Here is an 18,848-nt window from a genome sequence, read left to right as displayed (position 1 = left end):
GTGCCATACCTTGTCCTGGTAGTCAGGAAATGTAATCCTCCATGTATAAACGAAACAAGAATTGCAGATTAATGTTTCTAGATCTTTGCCATTGCTGTCAGTTGGTTTTCTTTGATTCTGTCTAACAGAAAGGTCCCAGAAAAGTTAAGTTGTTCACATTGTTGTCATTTAATCCCACTCTCTCACTAGAAAGACAAGTTAGTATCCTTAAACATCGTGTAACAGACACTGGGCCATGTGCATCAGCTCCTCAAATCCCATTTTTGACTTCAAAACTAGAAAACGTATGTAGTACCTTGAACTATAAGAAATGTATGGTAATGAGTGTAGCCAGACTACTAAGATCTTCTCAATTTAATCATAAGGCTTTAATATATACCACACTGACCAGATGGGAATGGAATTGATCTAGTGGGATTTTACCTTCTGGTTTTCAAGGCAATGATACAAAACTGCTAATTCTTTAGCCTTTTATTAAGTAAAGAATGTGTATAAAGGGATAATGGCAATAGGAATACAGACTCTTAAGCTTTGTTTCTTTTAGTGACAACCTAATTAAAAAGAAATGGAGAAGAAAGAAAAGTGTTGTTTTAGAAAACACTTTTTTTTTTTTTTTTTAATAATGATTTGACAGGAACGTTTCAGAGGATGTTTAAAATGGTTGTGTTTAAATGCTAACTTTATAAAGTTATTTCTTATACAGGTATTTTTTGCTACCTGAATGGAAAAAGATATGGTTTTGGTTCTTCCTGAGCATGTGCTCTATAAGATTGTGGTTTCTGTATGATTTTCCTAAGCCTTAATTCTTATAGTTAAGCCAGAATTAATTTAACACTTAAATTACTATGTTACATAATATTTACAGATGGTTTTCTGGTTTTTGTTTGTTCCTTTGTTTTTAATCTTCATCTTCACAGCACAATTGAAAATTCATAGTTCTAGCATCTAAATAAGCCCTCCAAAAACTTTACTATAAAAACACACTCTTTTTATTTGGAAGGCTACATCTCTCAAGTCTAAAAGGAAAGAATGAAGCTTTTATTAACAAAGGAGCATCAAATATAATAGTACCTAGAATAAAGTGAAGCAGTTTTCAACTGAGGAATTATAAAACCTCATACACATTTATTTTAGCAATGCTAGTTAGGAAACTCAGATAATTTAACAAAGTGAGAAAAAGTAATTATCCTGAACAGAAAATGAACTTCATATGTGAAGGAAAAAAATGCAAAGAATTTCCTTTTACTTAGGGTAATAAAGAGTTAAAATCCTGTTCACAAAGCAAATCCAGAAAGAACATGGGTTGTGGAAAAAGCAGTGGGAGTCCCTTTTTCCTTTTAAGCAATAGGGAGCTTTTTTTTTTTTTTTTTTTTTTTTAACTTGATGGTTGTGCACCCACCCAAGGAATACACACAAACCCATAAATATAAACCAAATAATAACAAACACAAATAACTAAAAGGGTTTTGTGTGTTTCAGTGCATAATGCAGTAATAGTTGTATTTTCTAAATGGGAGACGTAGGGCTTTCACAGTACAGAACATGCTGATTACTGTATTGTGAGAGGCTGGCTTTTGATTTTCCTAGGTGGATTAATTCTCAGAACACAACAGCTTCCCTGTCCTCCCCCAGTGGAGTCCAAGTCTCCAATAGGCTTGTTTTATATGCTAGGGGATTAATACAGCACAGCAATCAGTCATAAAGAGCAAGCTTTATTGAGTTTGTAAAGGGGCAGAACAGTCAGATCAAGTCTTATGACCATCTTATTGCTTTCGAGTGCTTCCAAACAACAATGATCAGATCTTTTTTTTAAGGTCCATTTTTTTATTAAAAGCAAATAAGGAGTTAGCTTTTCATCATTAGCTTTTTAAAAAGCTTACTTATCAGTTGTGAGAAATAAGTTTAAATGTTTGCAGAGTTCTGAATTTTTACTCCTTCTAGTAAGTTGTGTTTGTTTTACCTAAAGTACTTGTAAAACTTTTGTAAATGCAACGAACAAAAAATAATCCCTGGTGCTTAGTGCCATTGTCACGATCTTTATTTAACAATTGATTTTATGTTTTGAAGTTGATACAAGTGTTTGGGTAGTAAGACTCCAAAAATTCTCCCCTTTATTTCCAAATAAAAGTAATCTAAATATGAGGCTGTACCTAAAACTACTTTAAACGTTTCTTTGTACCTAGCCTTATCTGCATCACTGTTTTATGTTGACTTAGAATCTTAGAATTTGCTGTCTTCTTACAGTACAGTAAATAAACTTCTTCATAGTAAATGTTGTTAGCAGAGAGGGGTGAGAAACTGTGAAGTAATGCAAAAGCGGCCATTTTCCCTTCCCTTTTGGCTTCCTCCTTAAAATCACCATGGTTTACTTCTGCAGTGTGCACCATTTTGGTACTGGAGAGCTGCTGGGCCAGGCAAGGGGAGGCCCAGAAGTGCAGTGGTGGGCAAAGCCTCCAAGGCCTCCATGCCTCACTCATGTGGAGGCCCGGCAGAGCTGTCCAAGGTGCTGGACCCTTGTGCCTTGCTGCTCGGGTGCGGAGACTGACAAGTCACTGGCATCATTAAAGAAAGAAGTAAGTTTCTTAGGTGGACTGCCTCCTTCTCCTGATTTCTTTCTGGGATGCTTTGCAGTATGTTGAAGTCACAGCGGGATAAAAGTGTGTGTGCACTGTTCTTAGAGTATACCCCCCAAACAAGTGTTTCTTATTCTGTTACATGTGGAAGATATTTAGGTTGTGATTGCTGTTTATGGGCAGACCTGTAAGCAGTGTCCCTCTTTAGGGTTAAATAATGTTTTCCATGTTGAGATCCATTTCCAGTTGCTTGTTGCTTGGCGAAATTGTAACTTTTCAAGTGGAAATCTTCCATGCCTCTTCAGGGTTAATTAGTTTCTTTACAGGAACTTTCTCTTATGGTGATTTCCGATAAGATGCAGTAATTTATGAAAATGAGAAGCTAATGCTTTATTTATATATATATATATATAAAGCATTAGCTTCTCATTTATATATATATATATATATTCTCATATATATATATATAATATATATACAATATATATAATAAATATAAATATTATATAAATTTTAATTGTATAAATTATAATTATAATTTAATTATAATTTAAATTATATATAAATTATATATATATAAATTTTATATATAATAAATATTTATATATATATAAATTATATATAAATTTTAATTTTATATAAAATATTATATAAATATTATATAAATATATATAATATATATAATTTTTAAAATTTATCCTAAATTTTTAAAAGACTTAACTATTCTTCATATAAATGATGACTATGTATATTCTTTCTGTCATAATCCAGTTCAAATTTGTCCACATTGTAAGCTTTGGAAAACCTTTAGTTCGTGCATTCCCAATGGAGACTTGGGAGAGTCAAGCCACTGTTTGCTGAATTTGCTTTTGCATTGTCTTTGTTCCAGTCATGGCCATTTTCAATAGCTATTGCTCCTGACTAGCGTGTTGCTGGCAAAAGAAATCAAAAACTGAGAGCTTCTCTGCACTTTTCTGTGGGCTGCCTGCTGATGTCCATCTAACATGGAGTAAGAAACCACTCAAACTGGAGACTGCAGCAACAAATAAAAGTGGACCTTACAGGGTGAGAAAGGGAGTAGTTCTGGTAATTCAAAACCAAGAGAGGACTACTAGAGGACTGCATTAGCATTCCATTCGTAAAAACAAACCAGAGAGTGTGGTTATTTAGCATCATTCTTTCCAGACTCTGACAGTTTCAGATTTTTGTAACCCAAAAGGCGTCCTTTAGGAAGATCCTTCCCTCTCCAGTTTAAGATCAAAGCAATATCTACTTTCACACCAAGTTTATTTTGGACAGGATTAGCTACCTATGTCTTTCTATTGCTTTATTAGAATCAAAGATATTCTGCTGTCTGGCTCAGTGTTTTCTGCAGCCTTACAGTTTAATAGTCATACGTAATTCAGAAAATAATTACTTATTTTAAATATGTAAATAGAAAACAAAATATTTAAATCACAATTCATATTTTTTTCACATCTTTTGTAGGAAAGGTAAAAGAAGCTGAAGGTAAAGACATTGAAATCAAGGGCATTTAAAATTAATCCCAACTTCTTTTTGCTGAATATTTTATCACAAACACCAAAAACCGATACTGCTTTGTATGTCTTAGAGACATCACTGAAGCTTCGTTAGTAAGAAACACTGCGTTGAACTTGGTCTTGTTTAAATTTCAGGTGATTTTCATAACATATTTATGCTAAACCTGAAAGTTTCCTATCATTTTTGAGTGAAAACAAACATAAGTTCAGAGAAACAGTCATGTGAAAAGGATCCTCTGCACACCATAGACTGTCCCTATTTCTGATTAGAGGCAATGTTCAGAAGGCTTATTTGTAAGAAAAAAGCAAAAGAAAAAATTTAATGTGTGCACACTCATAAAGGGGAAGAAAAAGGGGACAGCATCATTAGTGAAAAGAAACTGGGAGGCATACATACAACTGTCTTTTATTACCCTATGTTCCTCATCAAAGACCTGCGGCAAACCTCATGTTCTGCTTTTTCTAGGCCCATCATGATGGGTTCCGCCAGAATTGCTCATTTATGAACAAGACTAAGATCTCTGCATGAAAAGCCACCTTCCAGCCTTGCTCAGAATACCTGAGGTAAAGGCTTAGAGTAAGAATTATTGAAGCCCTGCTCAATGCAAGATATGTCTATTCACTCTGCCTGTGGTTTCCCTTAATTTACTCTGAGATTTGTTCTCAAGAAGTTTTGTTAACTCTTGGTAAAAATGACAAAACCACTTCATAAAGGAATAATGGATGAAAATGCCTAGCTGCCTCTTGGAAACCAGCATACTTACTCACTAATACCTGTGAAGAATCTCATTCTTAATGTCAAGTCTTCTCACCTGGGCCAGCAGGCTTGTATACATCATTTTTATTGTTCACTGAGGACAGAGTGCATGCATAACGCTATTACAAATAACCAAGGGATTTCACTAACACTGTCATTAAAGTTACAGCACATTCTTTGTCATTCTAAACATTTGCATATTGTGCAAATCTTTGCAGGGTGGCTGATGCTTCACTCTCTTCTACCTGCTTTGTAAAGTCTTTGTCACAGAAGTTACCACTGCATTTAGACAGACCTTGGAACTTATTCTGTATTGGCAACTGCTGTCTCAGCCAACACTAAATATTTAAAATTTTCTTTTTTTTTTTAGCCACATACTCTATAAAGGGGTGCTTCTTCCAATTTGTGCCCTGAGCTCATGTCTATCTAATGATACCAAGAAGTGTCTGAAGTGTATTTTGTATTGTCTGTGCTTTCTTCTAAATTGCAGCCATCCATTGTCAGCCTGCACTCCATGGGTTAAAGTGTATTTTGATATTAGAACAAGCTTTCATTATGTTTTCTCTCTTTCTTCCCTTCTCCCACCCCCCACAATTTGGAACTTTAAGCTTTCTAGTTAAACTATTATGGTGGCCATAAACAGGTGCGTGCTTTACAGCGGGTCTCATTCTGTGTTTTCCATTGGCATCCCTGGCCTTCTGAACTCCCCTTTGCTACCTTCTTCCCCCTCAATAATTTTTTATGAATGATAGCTTTTCAACACCCTGGGAACAGCTTGTTGGGAAAAACACTCTTCATGGGGTGCAGTCAAATTCTACACATATCTTCAAGGGAGTTTTATGAAAGGAATGGTACTCTGTGCTGCAGGTATGACGTATGCTTGGACATCCCCCCCCTCCACCCCCTCCCCGTTTATTCACCCCCTTCTCCCTGCCTCCATGGTTCACTGTGACAAATTTGCTTTTTAATAATGCCAGTGGGCTCTCTCACCACAGGTGTTTCTGAATTAAAATCCACTTTGTTTAAAAACTGGAGGCTCATTTAACTGAGCCCCTGGTGAGAATTGTCAGATCCCAGGATAGGTGACAAAAATAGATTGCTGGAACTCTGGAGTTGCATTGAAAATACCATATCCTAGGGGTACCAGAGGGCACTGTCACTCTTAAAACAAGTCTGCAAGTTTGAGAACCCCTAGGCAGAATCCCTGGGAGTTGTCGTTTTTAGTGTTGGGCTTTTTTTAATCCCTTCCCATACCCCCCAACATCAAGTACATTTCCATTCTTTCTACTGCTGATTTGACTACTTAGAAAATAAGTAAAATAAATATATATTTTTCCCAAAACACTCTCTCTCTTCTTAGTATAGTAATAATTGCAAGAAATGAATTGGGGCAGCAAAGGAGGAGAAAAAAAGCCCTTTCATTGTGCGGGGGGGGGAAGGGGGGGGAGGGTGGAGGGTGTTAGGATAATAGATAGGATATCCTAAATCATTAGGATAATTATTTATTCCTTTTTGACCAAAATAAAGGAAAATTTACTTTTGGATGATCTGATCTTTTCCCTGCCTTCTTAGATGTGTATTTTTGGCATTTTGAACACATGTAATGTCCTCAGATATTGCTTACCAAAGCACTCTGAAATAACTAAAGGGTGGATGGGATGACTCAGGGGACTGGTAATTGAATATGGAGCCTTTTCACATCGAAGTCACTAGTTTGAATCTAACCCAAGTTGCTAGCGACCTAGTGGTTACCCTCAGATGGCTGTTTAGTGGCCTGTCTGAAGAGAGTTGGTGGTCTCCATCCAGCTTTTCGCAAGCATCTGTCCACATCACAGAAACCACCATCACAGTTAGTACTAATAAGCAGCCTTGTTGGCAGTATCAGTAAGTGAGGCAAAGGACTGAATTAGCCATTGAACTGTCTTCAGCTGTTAGAGCTGGTCTCTCCTGAAGCAGAGCCAAGGCACCATGCTATTGGAGTCTTGTAGCAGAAGCTTGGTTTTGACATTGTCTGGGTTGCATATGCATGTGTGTTTTGTCCCTCTGGGGAGACAAACTTTTCCTGCTCCCACAGTATTAGTCTGTCAGCCTTGTCAGTATTCTGCTTTTGGTTTGCTCTTCCTCTGCAGTTTATCAATTCCTGCGTTCATTAACGTCTCCATACCTGGTGGTTGGATCATTCATTGATGAGATCAGTCCCCTAACATCTGTGCGAAGTCTACCACAATTAGGATTCTTGGTATTTCAGTCAATTTTCTGTCAGCAGTCATACAAGTAGGAGCTGTCAGTTGCAAGTTTCCATACTATCCCCATGATTTTGCAGTCATCTTTTTCTGAAGCGTTTTTACATATTTTTTTTCTCTGCAAGTAGTTCAATTCTGTTCTGAAGCCAAAATAAAATTTAGCCATATTGAAGCTGTGAGGATAAAGTGGGTAATTCCAATGTTTTAAAATATGTACAGCCAAAAAAATAATAAAAAATTTGCAGTGAATATACTGTCTTTAGAAAGTTTTAGAGTATTACCCTCATGTGTACTCTGATAGGTTCACAAGTGGATCCCAGGGCCCACAGAGGATACCCCTTCTGGTACTAAGTTGATTGATGTGTATTATGCATCAGACATATTGATGCAGAAGTCTATCTGTAGAAAACCATTTGCAAGATCATGACAATCTCTATATGTAAATAGCTGAAATAAACATAGTTTACAACCTTTTAAGCTGTATGTAAATGTGGAATTCAATATGCATACTTGTAATTCCATGTAAGGTATCAATAGTAACACAATTCTAACCAAAATACAATGTTTTCCCCCTGAATAGTGAACTGAGCACTGTAGCAATGTGGTTGTGAATTTTCCCCCAAGTTTTAGTGTTAACAGTTATTTCTGCAAAAAGAAACAATCTCTTGAAGTATTGGTAGCCCAAACACAAAAGCTGAAACTGAAGGTAACAGTAGTGACTGTACTAGTGTTTTTCTCTAACTTGAGTGAAATGACTGAAGTGAAGACTGCTAATAGAAACAAGAAATGGAGATTTTAAGCTTTTGATTCCTGGTATTTGTGAAAGAGTCATGAAGAATCTGTATATGAAGAGATTTATATATTGTCTTCAAAAGAGAAGGACAGGGATCTTTTGGAGTCTGATTTAGGGTAGTGCTACACACTTCCAAGTAACTAGTTAAGCCTAGTTTCTTTGTTTCTGTTCATGCACTGATGGATGACTGTGTCAGACATCACTGGGACTGAATGTACATTGCGTGTCTTTCTGAAATATGGCTTTGTAGCCTGCATGGGGATGCAAGGAGGCAGGTGGGAAAGCAATGCATTAGCTTGGGAGCAGCACAATTGGAGTTGAAGGGCAGCCTAGCTCAGGGCTTTCTCTTCTTGTTTTAATAAAGCCCAGGAAATTCACTCTTGAGCTGAATGGAAGAGGCTACTGGGAGAATCCTGCATTGGCTGGTATCTTGAGCAGTCAAGATAAAGCAAAAAAAGGTTGCTATTTGCAATATGGAAAAAGTTAATTAAGCCAAAAGATATTTGGAATGATTTTTCTGAGTTGTGAAATGGATGCATATCAGTAGCTGACAGAAGTAGAGCATTCCACCCTTAAAGCTTATGCAAGGAAGGAGAGCTGTACACAGCACTGCACTGAAAATCTCTCTTAGTCTAAGTGTTTATAGTGCTGGAGGCCTGAGGAGATGGAGTCTTCTAAATAATGATGGAGGAAGTCATGTTGTCCTCTCATGAAGGAGATGGAGAGAAATGAAGTGGAAACAAGTTGGCAAGGTCTCTCTCATCACAAGAGCGGCAGGAAGAAGGCCTTCAAACAAACTAAAGCCCCAGGAGTGAGGCAATCACTATTTCTTCCTGCTCACATTGAATTCTTGTTCAAGGCATTTCCAAATAAGGGTTAGGAACCAAGCATTGTGACCGCAAGATGACAGTACAATGCTAATAAAACTGAGATTCATTTTTCCTTCTGCTTAAAATAGTCTATGTCTGGCTATGAATCAAAGCTCTGCTGTAACCTGCCATACAATAAAATTGAAGGACACCAACATATACAAACCCTCCTGAAAAAAAGTAAATGATGGAAAAAGCATTAACTGGCAATTCCCGAGTAAGAGTGACTGTTGAGTTAATGTGATTTTAATCATGTGCTGCTTGTTAACCTCAAGGAAATAAAGGCCACTATATGCCCGTTGTATGAGCATGTGGCATACACAAATCACATGGAAAAAGTAATTTATGCATGATTGTACCAGTAAAAATGAAAAAGAGAAAAAGGAGTAACATTTCTTGGCTAAAGTGAGCTAGCCTAAGGTCAGTGGAGCTTTACTAATCTGTACCAGTAGCTAGCCTACCTTGTCACCCATACCCTTAAGGACCTCCTCTTTAGTTTGCCAACACTACAATGGCAAAAGATTGTGGGAGATTTGTTTAGGTGTTTCACTAACATAAAAAAAAAATGAGTGTGACACCTAGGAGAAGACTAGAAGTGACATCTGGGATTAGGGCACTGCTGTGAGAGTACAACTAGCTTTGAAGTTATGGTATTCAACCCACTTTCACCTCATTTGTATGGAATTCCAAATACTTGGAAAACTTCTCAGTGATGTTCTGATTTCAAAAACTATCCAGTAGCCTAAGTGTCCATACCTAACAATTAAAACCATAACTTTGAAGGCTAGTCTTTAAAGTTCTGAGCTTCAAACACTGCCACTAGTGCATTATTCATAGATCTGTTTTTTCCCTTTGATATCTTTCTATGGTGTGATCTATATAGCAGAAAAGAACCCACATCTGTCTGTTTACAACACCATGGAAATTCCTGTGGGCAACCAAAAAAGCCAACCACAAATAACTGCTGGGCTACCAATAAACATGCTATCTGGAGTGACTCTGCCCACCTGCCATTGGGCAGTTTTCTAAACCATGTTTGAAAATAGGAAAAACCAGATCAGGGGAAGAGGGGAAGGGATAAAGTGAGGGCTGTGAGGAAAAGACACACTGGAAAAAATAACCCAAAATTAGCTACAGTAGTACAGGATTTATTATTCAGTGGAGTAGGTTACATTTGGGCCCTTATCTGAGCATCACATCATATAACGTGATGTATCTCATTGGATCATATCATTTGACTTAGAGTGGGGGCTGCGGTTTTAACTATTTTATGCTAAGAAGGGGTAGGTTCCTCTGAGCTCTGTCTTGTGGAGACCAGTTTTGAAAATCAAGGAATAATACCCCAGACAGACACTGGGATAGGCTTTAAATTCCAAGTTAGTCCTAGACAATGAGGGCTCTCTGGGTCTCTGGGTCATTCTTTGTTATAACATCAGGGTTTCTTTACATTATTAGGGGTTTCATTACAGAAAACAGCTGCAATTTCCATTGGCTTAAAATGCTTCTCAACACATCCAAAGATTAATTAATCAAGAACTTCATGCATTAAAAAAAAAAAAAAAAGTGGATGAATGTACTTGAACTTTAAGTGTTTGGAAATTATTCTCAAAATCAATGGAAGGAGTTAAGTACTTTAAACTGAGCATCTGTTAAGCTATATTCTCACCCTATGACTCTTTGTGACCTCAATAAGTTGAAAATATTCCTATTTATCGGGTTGATCCTTTGTTATGCTATGTGATTTGTAATGTTCAGTGAGCTCTTAACTCTGCTTTGGCTGTTACTTTGTGTATTTTTTTTGTCTCACTCGTACTTTATCAGTCAGATGTTCTGCATTAACTTGATACATTAAAAAAAAAATCATGTTGCAAATGGTGCAAAGATTTTGTCACCCATAAATAGTTTTTCAGTCAGGTGCTTTTCTAAGCTTTTGGCTGGTAGTGCAACAATTTCTCCCTGATGCAGATCGACTTATGGTCTGGAGTACATTGCACTTGTGTTGACTTCTCCTCTTAAAAATTTGCTACACTTAGAGCTTTTATTTCCTGCATCCAGGTAACTGCTTTTTGTCTCTTTTACTTTGCATTCAATTTTCTAATAAATCTTTTCTTTTTTTTTTTTAATATTTTTTTTTCTTTAAGTAGTACATCATAGATGTCTCCTCATGGAAAATTATATTTTCCAAAAGCTTATGGCTATTTGGCAATACCCTCCACATCCTGGACCTCTATTAAAAGAAATAAATAAACTTTATTTTTAATCTAATGTGTTTTTTGTTGTTTTTTGTTTGTTTGTTTGTTTTCTTAGTCTTTTAAACCAGAAACTTGAGAACTTTATTTATTTTAAGTACTATACCTCCAAGTTACTTATGATGACTGAAAGTCTAACTGATTTCTGGATTTTTGGTGTCTTTTTGGCTCTTCCTGACCTCCTCCCTTCTTCTGTTTATCTTTGTTGTGGAAGATGGCTACAATTCCTCCATTTCATGCAAATTAAATTTACTGCTGGGGTCCCTGGCAAGTTACCAATACAGGTCTCAGATGACTTAAATCCTTCCCATGGGTACATCAACACATTATTGAGCAATTACATTCTCTTGTGGCAGTCATCTGTGGAGTAAGTAAACTCCCTCTATTATCCACACAATGATATCATGCACCATAAATGCATGCTTGGCCTCCATTGTGTCAACAATCAGTTACATTCTCAAAGGAAGAAATGTGAATATAGTTCTGAAATGACACTGACTAATAACCAGGTCAGTTTTATTACCTGTTCCTACCTTGAGTGCCAACATTACATTTAATGTAAAAGACTAACATAAAAGGAGAAGGCATACAGGTAAGTATAAAGTTATTATTTATTCATTGTAAATATATTCTTCAATGGGAGATGGAAAGGGAGGCCAAGGGAGGAGAGTGATTTATTTACATTTGGATCTTTTTTTTTCTTTTTTTTTTTAATAAATTTCCTTGACTAAATGAAAGCTGGTCGTAAAGATAATTTTCTCATCAATAATTTTTGCAAGACTATGACTACATTAATAATCATTTGTGGATCTGCTTGCACAAGCAGAATATTTACGTAACAAGATGTCAGGTAATGCTCTCATGGAATTTAGATCTCTGAATACATGGTTCAGCATACAGTTAAATTTGTAATGAGTCTTTTCTCTATTTTTCTCTTTTAAAAACATGTACATAAATGTTTTGTGAAGTATTGAAAATTTCCAAAGTCAGTGCTTATCTGAAAGGGTGACCTAACTTTCTGGGTACCCTTTAATAGTATACACTAGCTATCATTTATCAGATATCCTGTCCTTGGATGTTTCCTTCAGCCTTCATGTGTCTGTGTGTCATTTAGTGATGTAGTCGAGGCTTATCACTCTTGCTCATATGGTATTTTAGTTTGCTACCCTGTGGAACTACACCTAATGAGGCCTGCATAATGTGAAGACTGGCTTCCAATAAATATTAAACATGGGATGGGGCTACCAAAAATAGATGGAAAGTATTCTAACAAGGGAAAGAATTGGGAAGGTTTTTAAGTTTCATCCTGCCCTCATATAAATGTAATGACCACCATGTGGGATGGGACATTTGAAAGGGCAAGGCCCAGCACTTTTCACAGCCTGGATTATCCCAGCATTGGAGGTGGGTAGTACTGAGTGTCCCACAGGCTGTAATTGCCATGCAAAGCCAATCAGATGTTTCTTCCCATGGATCTTACGTTCTGCCTGATGACAGAGCACGGATCCCTGTGTGTTTTTCAAGGTTTTAAAGTATTATTCTGTCTGGATGAATGACTACCCTTTGCTTTCTCATCAGAGAATATTTATGACTGTCAAAGCGAGGCTGAGTTCCTGGAGACAGTATAACACGTGGCTTTATGCTGCCAGACAGAGAGTTCCTTCTGGTGGTCACACCAATGTTTTTTCATACTCCCACGGACACCACAACTTTTTTGGATAAGGAAGAAGATGATGGAACACAGATGAGGGAAGGAAATGGCCTCAGAGAACTTGGATACATGGGGGTATTTTTACCCTTTGGGTTTTTTTCTTCCTGAATTTCAATGAGTGGCTTATTGGAAACTTCTTTGGGTTTGAAGTGTTTTGTTCTTTTTCCACAGACACAAAACTGCTTTGGGTTGTTTTGTTTCTCTTTGTTTATAATGCAGCTGAGATAGGGTGACTTGATATTTTTAAAATAAAAAACTGATGCCTTCTGAGGGAATGAGGTAGAACAGAAGAGAACTTCACTAGCTGGAAACATGGGCAATGCCAGGGACAATTTGTTGCTGTGAAAAATGTGTTAGAGATGAGAGGACGATTGTGTAGAAGCTGGTACAGAGGGAAGAATAATGCTTGAGTGCCTAATGCACTGACTGTTCTCCAAATGCTGGACCCTAATTGCTCTTCAATGGCAGTCATATATCTCCTTTCATTAATGATTTTTTCCTCCTCTCTCTCTTTTAAGAGAAATCATTGATTAAACTGTTCGAACCCTCAGCATTAGCAATTATCAGGTACTGAATGCCAAATAGATACCTCCTATTTCATACACTATTGTCACAGTATCTCCTATCACTCCCTAAAAATATAACCTGGTTTATTATTGAGATAACAATGTCAGTGGGATTACAAATCCAATTGTGTGAATTATTACATAGATGAACCCTCACAGAAAATACTCTACATTTTGTCCCTTCTCATTTCAATTATTACCAGAGCACATAAGACTGTAAATTTAGGAGTGTGCTGTTTTGGAGCCTGTTGTTCACTGGAGTTCAACGTGCATGATCTACCAAGGAGTAATAATAAATAGTCAGAGAAGTAAATTATCAATAAATTGTCAGATACGGTATGGAACAAGAGGATAATGTACCAATGACATGGTGTCTTCCAGGGATTTCTGATCAGATTAACAGCATGAGTCTCCACAGTAGACCTGTTTGTTTCTGCTTTATGGTTGTTAAGATGAACACAAATAAATTAATGAGTAGCACAAGTAAGGTGTTCTGTTTTTCAGAGTGATCACCCTTAGACTATCTCAATAGTTTGAAGTTAATATTTTCTTGGCATTTCTATGTCTGTGATATAAATAATGTGATAAAGTCTATGTAATGATAATCCTCTTTCCTTATGTGTTATTATTGCCATTGCACAGCTTCCCCAATTTTCTCTGGTCAAACTGGACAAGGGAACCAGAAATTAGTAGTATTGAAATAAACTCTTGTTCTGAATTACAGATTCCCATTGGTGCTGGTGGAATTCAAATACAATGTCAGGTAGGCTTTGTGAGCTCCTGCTGATGGATTAAGATAAAGAAGGTGTCATTGTTTTTGTATTTCTTTTATTACCTACTTTTGATTTTATTGTTCAGAAATAATTAACATGGTGGGTATTTTGAGAAGTTTAGCAAAGGTGCCCTTTACACAGATTCACTTCAAACATCAGTATATACTGAGAGCTGGGAAATAACATTTGACAGAACAGCATTAAGAGAGATTCTTTCTACCACTTCCTTTCTGACTGATGTTAACAAATGCATGTTTTTATGTTCCTTCCCTTGGGAAAAGGAGAACACTGAACTTGGATAATCAATATGAGGTTTGCGCATGGTTACTTAGGAAAGTCCATTCCAAAAATCTGTTTTAATTGCAAGTTGCCTGGTGTCCATTGACAGGATCCAGCTTTTCGTTTTTGATCCACCATAAGTTATGGACTCTAGCTAACAGAAGCAAATCTGGATGAACTGGTTTATAGCACAATAACCACATGTATGTATGTTTGTGAAAATTAAAGAATTTTTAAAAGGGAAATAACTAGCATTTAAAAGACAATTTTGTAATTACCATAGCCTTCTGTATTAATTTATTTCTCTACAAAAAATAATTTTCAGATTTATTTTTTCCCCCAGCATTTCTAGCAGATTGATGGAAGCTGGATTTGTTGGCTTCTGAACCTCTGCAATCCCTTTTCACTTAGCAAGAACATGAGGCACTCTCTGTTTGAATCAAGATGCAGAGAGTTGTTTTGTGGTGATTGGTGGCAGGATAAGATGTTACAGAATTCCTGAATTTTATTTCTGGTTTGTGCTTTGCAGTTCTAGACAAATCACATTGAGGAGGCTTTCAAAGACACAAATGTCTGGTATTTATTTCCCATTGACGAGCAGTAACATTAAGGGGTTAACAGCTGATTGTAATTTTTCTGAATCCTTCCCTTACAATCACTCTGTTTCCATATTCTCAGTTATCCCAAATAAAAGGTGAAAGCTTTGGGGTTTTCTCACCTGGAATTTAATTTCTGCAGAAACACATTTACAGTTTAAATTCTGAGATGAGATCTATTGCATGATTCCTCCAAGATTGCTGGCAGCTCCTTCCTGCTGTGAAAGCTGGCTAGGTTAAGCTGCTGGGCACCAGGGTGAGTGTGGACCTCCCAGACCAGGTAGGAAAGGGGCCTCCAACCACAAGTACCTTGCCCACACTAATGGGAAGAGATGTCTCACGTACTACACATAGATCAACAGCAATATGGCCAAATTTGCACATTTAGCAAGTGGATTGCAAGGCAGGTTGTGTTCAAGAGGTTGGGAGGTGATGGGAGGTCTGTGGGGATGTGTTTATAGGACTGGCACGAGGTGGGCTGTCAGTGCTGCATGTCTTGGAGCAGTGGTGGAAAGGGCTCCTAGACATCCATCCAGATTTGGGAGGGGTAACAGCTTGTGAGGCCGAACATGGGGGTTGCAGGAGATAAGAACTGGTGTTTTCTAATGGTGTTGAGAGCTCTTTTAATAGAATATGTTGAAAACAGACAATATATACAGGTACAAAATAATAATACAAGTTGGAAGACATGATGGTCTTTTGGTTCAGACACAGGATAGGAATTAGGAGTTCGTGGATCAGTTTTTGACTTTGCCACAGACTTCCTGTGTTACTTGCAGCCAGCCACTTTATCTCTGCATCCACCGTCTGTGAAACAGCTAGTCTTGGAACAGTTCGTCTCTGAAAGCATGTATCTAATTTAGCTGATATTATAAAAGTTAAATATTAAGGAACTGTTACATTATCATGGGATAAAACTATGCCACATCTATTCTCACTGTGATCTTTGTTCTTTTTCTATTATATTGTTTTTTTCCTCAGAAATAATGTTTTCACTACATACAAATAAGTATAACAGAAATTCATGAGGTATGTTGTCAGAGCAACACTTACAGACCTTATGTCTGACACAAAAATAAGAGCACTGGAAAGACTTCAGAGATGATTGTTAAAATGAAGCACAGTTTACAATAAACAACAAACAAATAACAATAAAAATAAATAACACCAGTCTCTGTAATTACCAGTCTTCCAAAGCTGTTCTAAATGTTTAGTGAGTTATGTCTAAATGTAGACCTAGTGTCATCCACCTTCAGACAGGCACACTGCTCTGAATTCTTCATTCAACTTTCCATTAATATTCTGTGGCAAAGAAGGGAAATATCTTAGGTAAGATCAATGTTGAAACATGTTCCATCAGGAACTAAAAAGTGATCCTCAAAACTACCACCTGGAATGTAAAAATTGATCTTTGCTAAAAATAATGGAATGGAAGTCTAAGAAGGAAAAACATCACTAGAGTACAGATGAGTAACTAGCTCCTATCGGCCAAAGTAGACTTATTTGCAAAATTAGTCTCTCTTTTAAGGTGCATAGTATGTTTGTGTCAAGGTGCTTCCAGAAGTATGAAGAACTAATGAATGTCAGACCAATCCATGCTATTCACATAAAGAAATGGAAATGTCCTGTTTAGGTTGGCAGTGTGTCCGTGTTGGGAAGATGGTGATGGAGACTCTTGAAAAGGTCAGTATTTTATTCATTAAAACTTTAAGTATTCATTAATACTATGGGAAGTGATAATTACCTAATAAAAGACTGGACTAGTCTATCTACCCAGCAGAACTGAAGGGACATCTCTAACACAATCAGATGCCTGAACTGGTAGTGAAGCAGTCTAACCAACCTGTCTCTGTGTGTGTCCTACTTCTAACTGATAGGAAATTTCCCAGCATAATGGCAAGTTCCAAGTGACGTAACCCTGAAAGGTATGTCTTGCCTCCCCCTTCCAGCCATAAACAAGCGATGTTAGTTAGTAATAGTGACACATAGTGTTTTCTAGATTTTTAAAATATTCTAACTGCAAAGTGTCTATGTTGTCACATGCACCATTTTGTAATCCCTGAAGCATTGGTACTGTCAGATTAAGTAGCCTGTCTCAGCTATCTCAGCTTCTCTAGAATTTTGGTGGGGTTAAATACTCTGGGAGAAGGCATCATCTTTTCTCCACTGAGTATTTAATATGGCCCACAGACTATTTCAGGCTGATTACAAAATTACTGTACAGCGATATTTTGGGGAACCTTTGCTTGGAGATCTATAATTTAAGTCTCTTTCCAAAAACTCTAGAAAGTAAGCCTAGAACCATCAGATCAGGAAGGTATTCAGCTGGAAAAATCACTCACCTTTACTGGAAACAAATCATACATATCCTTTGGATTGCCTTTTGTAATGCAGGGGCTGTTACAAACCTCAAAACCAGAGAGCTCCTTTGGCTTCTGAAACTACAGAAGCTTTGCACAGTTGTGTTCTCAGATAGGTTTGGCACTGCTTTAGTAATACAGTGAAGCTCTGAGGAGTCTTTTTATCCCCTCCTCGTCTGCTGTGACAGCTGTGTTCGGTGATGTCTTGAACCTACCATGAATTATCTGTGTGCCTTGCTGCGTTAGCATCTTCCACAATGTATGTTATGTTACTTTTGCTGAGAGAAGTTATATTTTATATCACTGGATTTAATTCATAGCAGTTCTGTCCAGTGCTTGGATCATTCTATATAAAGCTGAGTTCCCAGTATTAAACATTTGGGATTTTTTTTTTTCTTTCTGTGAAAATGTTGGAAACCATACATTGTTAACAGGGAGGCCTAATTTGAAGCTATCTAAAATAGGAACCTTGGATGGAGCTCTGCTACACCTCAGGTCTCCACTTGGTGTTGCAGTCAAAGTCTTTTAGCCACACAGAGACTTGTAACTGTAGACAAGGGGCACAGAGGCCCCCCACAGCAGGGATCTCATTGCCAGTAGCAGCTTGATTTGTGCAATAACCTTTTGAAGAAGTAGCAGAAGTCACTGCTTGGAAGGGCTGCCTACCTTTCATACAGAAGTAGTGTAATGTACTTCAGAGAAATCTTATAATGGACCACATCCGATCTAGCAGGTTCTTTCTACCTCTGTTTTTTCAGACATATGTGCTGAGCCTTGAATACTATATGATGTTAAATCCACACTGGTAAGACAAAAGGCTTCATTTTACATTACTTGTTCAAAGATCAAACAAATTCTGTGCCTGATAGTGTCTCTGACAGTGGAAGACAACAGAATATTTTAATTAAAAAGCTAAAGCAAAGCACTACTAACAAATGTTATCTCACCAAAACCACACTCATCTCCCTTGCAGCTACAGGATTTGCCAACAAAAGAAAAAGCCATAGAATAATGGATTAAAGATGCTTTCCAGCCTGAAAGCTTTAAAAAATAACAAAATATGATTCTCAGTAGGAATTTTGTGAATTTTCATTTAGAAACAGCCAGCAGGCCTCTGTCTTTTTCTTTTTTTTTTTTTTTTTTTTTTTTTTTTAAGCACTACAGGCTGGCAGTACTTCTCTCCAGATGTACCATTTGGCACATTAAGCAATTCTTTTCTTAGAAGGGGAACCTATGGTTTTGCCATGTAAAGCAAAACACCAATGGAATCACTACATAAGCAAAATGCCAGTAATGGTATAGTGGTCCAGCCACAAACATTGGTATGTTAATTTTGTTTTATTTTTCCCAGTGTGTCATCTGTAGTACTGTATTTTGTATCGGGACTATGGCTGGGCTATTTAGTATCAGATTCTAAAGTGCATTTTCAAGGAGAGATTTAAGCTAGGAAACTAATGGTTTTGATGCTTTAGGGGAAGAAAAAAAAAAAAAAAAAAGAAAGAAAAAAAAAGAAAGAAAAAAAAAAAGCTGTACTTAAT

This window comes from Anas platyrhynchos, chromosome 1 (assembly GCF_047663525.1).
Source record: "Anas platyrhynchos isolate ZD024472 breed Pekin duck chromosome 1, IASCAAS_PekinDuck_T2T, whole genome shotgun sequence".
Classification (NCBI taxonomy): Eukaryota; Metazoa; Chordata; class Aves; order Anseriformes; family Anatidae; genus Anas; species Anas platyrhynchos.
The sequence above is the reverse complement of the archived record's forward strand: the minus strand, read 5'-3'. Positions refer to the sequence as shown.